This window comes from Antechinus flavipes, chromosome 3 (assembly GCF_016432865.1).
Source record: "Antechinus flavipes isolate AdamAnt ecotype Samford, QLD, Australia chromosome 3, AdamAnt_v2, whole genome shotgun sequence".
Classification (NCBI taxonomy): Eukaryota; Metazoa; Chordata; class Mammalia; order Dasyuromorphia; family Dasyuridae; genus Antechinus; species Antechinus flavipes.
Genome location: NC_067400.1, coordinates 339,791,118 through 339,797,117, shown reverse-complemented (window position 1 = coordinate 339,797,117; position 6,000 = coordinate 339,791,118).

Sequence of the window (6,000 nt, the reverse complement as noted above, 5' to 3'; positions counted from 1 at the left end):
TTCTTTTCTCCACAGATGTGACAGGTAGACTATCCCTTGCTTTACTACTAGTGTAAATTATGAACTTTCAACAACAAATTCTGTTGAGTGTGACCAGGGTGGGGTGGGATGAGAAGTGGTTATGGTATTAAGAAACCTCAGGGAAAGATTTAAGATTTCAAATATATAAGACCTTGAAGAAGGAAAAAAGGAAGGGAGAAAGGAAAGAAGAGAAGGGAGGGAGAATGGAAGGAAGAGAGGCAAGGAAGGAAAAAAGGAGGGTGGGAGAAAGGGAGAAAGAGAGGGAAGAAAGAAGGAAGGAAGGGTATATTAATTACCTGTTACAAGCTAAGAACTGTACTAAACTTTAAAAAAATATTTTCTCATTCGATCTTTATTACAACATCATTTTACAGATGGGGAAACTAAAACAGACAGAATTGAGGTGACTTGCCCAGGATCATATAGCTAGTAAATGTCTAAGGCTTGATTTGAACCTTAGGTTTCCTGACTCAGGTCTAGCATTCCATCCACAACACTATATAGCAGACCAGGGGTATTGCACCATGATGGGGAGATGGAGATTCCAGGATACCATGAAGATACCACAAGGCCACTGTTGGTAGGGCCACCATCAGGGAAAGGATTGGGGCAACCACTGGTTTAGAAAGATCACCCTGCCTAAGGACCACCTGCTAACTTCCTTCCCCCCCCTTTTTTTGGGAAAATTTGGAATGCAAAGTTTTACAAAAATGTATGTTGAAGACTTTTTTACATGTATTTGGAAAAATAAAAATAACTTTCTTTTAAATAATTATTCTTGTTAATTAGGTGCTTAATATATTTAGATTCTAAATAGATTCTCCCACTTAAAGGCAAAGCTTATCTGTGTCTTTCTTTTTATCACCAGCTCTTAGAACAATGCCTAATATAGAGTAAGAGTATTTATTAAACTCACTCATTATTAAACTTATTCATTTAAATACTTGACTGATGAGGACTTCTTTAAGACTTGTTGATGTGCTTTCTCAAAGGAAGGTACTCAACAGTTAGGATAAGTGAATTACATTTAACCTCTTTCTTGCCTTCAGGTGCCTAAAGTCAATATACTTCCAGTCTCAGACCTGTCACCTCCTGTTGACTTTTTTTAAGACTAGTGAAAACATTTTTTTTTTTTGCATTTTTCTTTTCAATTTTCCTCTACATTTAAATATTAAGTCTTACATATGACATAACCTCTGGTAGGATCAAGAACACTGACAAAAAGTTAGAGGGACAGAGCTAGACAACCATAGGCAACCCAATGCCCATATTTTCCTTCCAAAACTTATTTGAATTTCTCATAATTCTGTGAGATAACTTCTGCATTATATCATATTTCCTCCCTTCCAAAAAGGGGCTCTGAGTCTGTTCTCCCATGAAGACAATATTGGGGCACCAGGTTTCCAAAAAGAGAAGTCAAGCTTTTCTTAATTTTTTTTGAGGGGGGTCATTTTGCCTCTATAAAATGAGGGAACTGAACAAGATGATCACAAAGATCCCTTTCAACTCCAACATTTAGCATCACACTTATTAATACTCTCCTAGGAAGCTAAAGAAAAACAGCAACTTTGGGAGAGTGTCAAACAGACTTTTCACCTTCATCTCATATCTTCCTATCTGAAAGACTCATAAGACCCAAATCTCTTAGCCATCCAAGGCATGGTTTAAGTTTTTTTAGTCCCTTCACAACAGGATCTTGTTAGTGAACAGAAGTGATGTAATTATATGCAGCCCCTCCTCCTAGGCAGTCAGCCTAGACTTAAGAACCTAGGAACTCTTAAACTCTCATATTGTTGATAGGACTAGAAATACTGTTATCTGGATTGCTTCCTTGGACACTTACTAGTTGTGGGTCCCTTAGTGAGTTGCTCTAGCATTATGGCTAGAGTTGAACTCTGATAAAAAATATTTTAAATTAAGTTTAGATCTAACTTATGTCTAGAATCTCTCCCAAAAGAATTGTAGTACATGGCAGATACTTCAGGTACCCTCTCACCTTTGATATGTCTCTAGAATTCTCTGATCAGCACCTATCTCTGGACTTCACACGCTGTCTGGAACTTTTCGTCATATGACTCCCCGCATCTTCACTATTCTTTTTAAAGGAAAACACATGTAAAAAGTGGGAGTAGTGGTCCCTTCCAACCTATCTGACTTCACGTGCCTGAGAATCCAACCTGGGAAATTAAGGAAGAGACAGTCTTTCAAAAGTAATGGAAGTTTTGTTTTGGATCAATAGAAGGTTTTTTCTTTCTATTATCCTCAAGTCTTATAAGAACTATTTTATTTTGTCTGTGAAACCAAAAGGCTGTGGTGTGAGAGCTTGCTGTGGAGGAGGGAAGTCAGGGTTGTAGCATGAGAATTCAAACACAAATTCCTTACCATACTAAGATTTAATGGAACAAAAAGATCAAGACACTTTTAAAAATGTGACCCTCTCACCTCCTCATTTGTTCACTCTTGGCCCTTGGTGCTTCCCTTCCCCTCTTCTTATCTCCAGAGATAGGTCTTCTTTTTCCCAGTCTTAGCCCCCCTTTTTTTTAATCCCTTTTCAGCTTCTCCTCTAGAAAGCAATGAGAAGGAACAATTGATACAATGTAAAAACTCTGTGAGTTTGCTCATGTGTGCAAGTATTTGATTATGTCCCATTTTTATGGGAGAAAGGGTACTTGGTAACACATACTCTCTAAGAAAGAGACATGAGTGGCATTTTTTCTTCCATGTTCAAATGATTATATGTATATCAAGTGATTATATGTATATCTATTTCTATATATCTATATAGTACTCCTTACCTCCTCCAGGAAAGGTACTCATGATACTAAATAGAAATCATGTATAGGACAGCTATTTATTTTATTTTTTTAAAAGGAAAGAAAATCCTGAAAGCACAAAAAATTCTTAAGGACTTATTAACAAATATTTGAAAATATAACACTCTTAAAATAATAGCATCACACTTATTATACTCTCCTAGGAAGCTAAAGAAAAACAGCAACTTTGGGAGAGTGTCAAACAGACTTTTCACCTTCATCTCATATCTTCCTATCTGAAAGACTCATAAGACCCAAATCTCTTAGCCATCCAAGGCATGGTTTAAGTTTTTTTAGTCCCTTCACAACAGGATCTTGTTAGTGCACAGAAGTGATGTAATTATATGCAGCCCCTCCTCCTAGGCAGTCAGCCTAGACTTAAGAACCTAGGAACTCTTAAACTCTCATATTGTTGATAGGACTAGAAATACTGTTATCTGGATTGCTTCCTTGGACACTTACTAGTTGTGGGTCCCTTAGTGAGTTGTGGCAAAGAGGAGTTGGACTAAGTGACCTTTAAGATCCCTTTTTGGCTCTAAATCTATAATCCTATAAGCCTATGACCAGTGTTCAGGGAGGAAAGAGGCACCCAGGGTCTGAAGGTTCAGATTGATTTGCCTAGGTAAGTACATATTCTCACTCATGTGTGTTCTAGCTATGAGCAGCCTTTGCTGCTGCTGCTGTTGAGGTGTGTGTGTGTGTGTGTGTGTGTGTGTGTGTGTGTGTGTATGTATGTATGTAGAATTTCCCTTCTCCCTTCAGAGGAAGTCCAAAGAAGACCTGCCACAGTCCCAAAGTGTCCTTCTAAAAGGACAGGGAAAAGATTTTGTATAACTCATTTGAGAAGAGAGGTCCCTATATAAAAGTTCATCCTCTGCAATGTTCAGTAGCTAATCCTTTTTGACTAACCAATAGTTGGCTATGTTAGCATGCCCTTTAGCAAGAGCCAGGAATACATGTACCACAGAAAAAGACCAAGACACATATCCATTTCCAAGCATAAAACATATGCTCAGATCCATGTGGTAACCCTTATTTACTATTATCTCTATTTTGTTGATGAGGGAACTGAGGCTTAGAGGGGTTAAATAATTTGTCACATGATGACATAGTTAATGTCAAGATTCGAACTTGGTGTCTCGACTATAGATAATAATAAAAAGCATTTATATGGTGCTTAAAATTTGCAAATCACTCTACAAATATCATCCCACTCCATCCATAAGTAATCCTAGCAAGTAAATGTTATTATCTCTATTTTATAGATGAGGGAATTGAATCAGATTGAGGCAAAGTGACTTACCCAGGGTTCCTATATGAGGCCATATTTGAATTCAAGTCCTCCTGATTCCCAATCCAGTGCTCTTTCCAAAGAGCAGCCTAGCTACTATAATCTTCCCATTATACTATGTTGTTTCCACAATATAACTACATGCATACAATTATTATTCAAAGCTTTAGATGCTAAGTGTCATAGGAATATAAAAATAACAATTATTACTATAGGAATTTATACAGACAATTTTCCGATGAAGAAATTGAAACTATTTCTAGCCATATGAAAATATGCTCCGAGTCATTATTAATCAGAGAAATGCAAATTAAGACAACTCTAAGATACCACTATACACCTGTCAGATTGGCTAGAATGACAGGGAAAGATAATACGGAATGTTGGAGGGGATGTGGGAAAACAGGGACACTGATACATTGTTGGTGGAATTGTGAACACATCCAGCCATTCTGGAGAGCAATTTGGAACTATGCTCAAAAAGTTATCAAGCTGTGCATACTCTTTGATCCAACAGTGAGTCTACTGGGCTTATACCCCAAAGAAATACTAAAGAAGGGAAAGGTTCCTGTATGTGCCAAAATGTTTGTGGCAGCCCTGTTTGTAGTGGCTAGAAACTGGAAAATGAATGGATGCCCATCAATTGGAGAATGGTTGAGTAAATTGTGGTATATGAACGTTATGGAATATTATTGTTCTGTAAGGAATGACCAGCAGGATGAATACAGAGAAGACTGGCGAGACTTACATGAACTGATACTGAGTGAAATGAGCAGAACCAGGAGATCATTATATACCTCAACAACGATACTGTATGAGGATGTATTCTGATGGAAGTGGATTTTTTTTGACAAAGAGAAGATCTAACTCAGTTTCAATTGATCAGTGACAGACAGAATCAATTGCACCCAGAGAAGGAACACTGGGAAATGAATATAAACTGCTTGCATTTTTGTCTTTCTTTCCAGGTTATTTTTACCTTCTGAATCCAATTCTTCCTGTGCAACAAGGCAACTGTTTGGTTCTGCACACATATATTGTGTCTAGGATACACTGTGACATATTTAACTTATATAGGACTGCTTTCCTTCTGGGGGAGGGGGTGAAAGGAGGGAGGGGAAAAATCGGAACAGAAGTGAGTGCAAGGGATAATGTTGTAAAAAAATTACCCAGGCATGGGCTCTGTCAATAAAAAGTTATTTAAAAAAAAAACTATAGGAGTTCATAGAGAGAAGTAATAATAATTTTTATCTGGAGTGATGAGAGAAGGCATTTTGGAATAGATATCAAAAAGATATCTTGGAGTGTTCATAATTGGACTGGCTTTCAAACATAACACACACAAAAAGAGAAGCAAAGAACTCCTGGGTCAAAATCAATGTGACCAGGTCAATGGTGTGTACTTATTTCCAAGGCTGGGTAATCACTGGTGATGCCCAGGGTTTCCTGGCATGGGTGAGTCAACTTTGTTGGTTGTGTAAACTCCAATCAGGCAATTCTCTCTGTGTGTCTCTCCTCTCTGTTTCTCTCCCTCTCTGTCTCTGTCTTTGTGTGTGTGTGTGTGTGTGTGTGTGTGTATGTGTGTGTCTATCTCTGCCTCTCTGTTTCTCTGTTTTTGTGTGTCTATCTCTATATCTCTATTGCCATCTCTCTTCCTCTCTGTCTCTGTCTGTCCTTGTCTTTCTCTCGCTGTCTCTGTCTCTGTCTCTCTGTCTTTCTCAGTTCTTCCCTCCCTCTTTCCCTCCCTCTCTCTTCCTCTCTTGTTTCGTTTTGTATGTCTATCTCTTGATCATAGAAAAGACAGGTCTTCTCTGCCTTCTTTAGGGAGGTGCTCTGGGGTTGGGGTGAGGTGAGAATTGCCTTTGACTAAAGAAA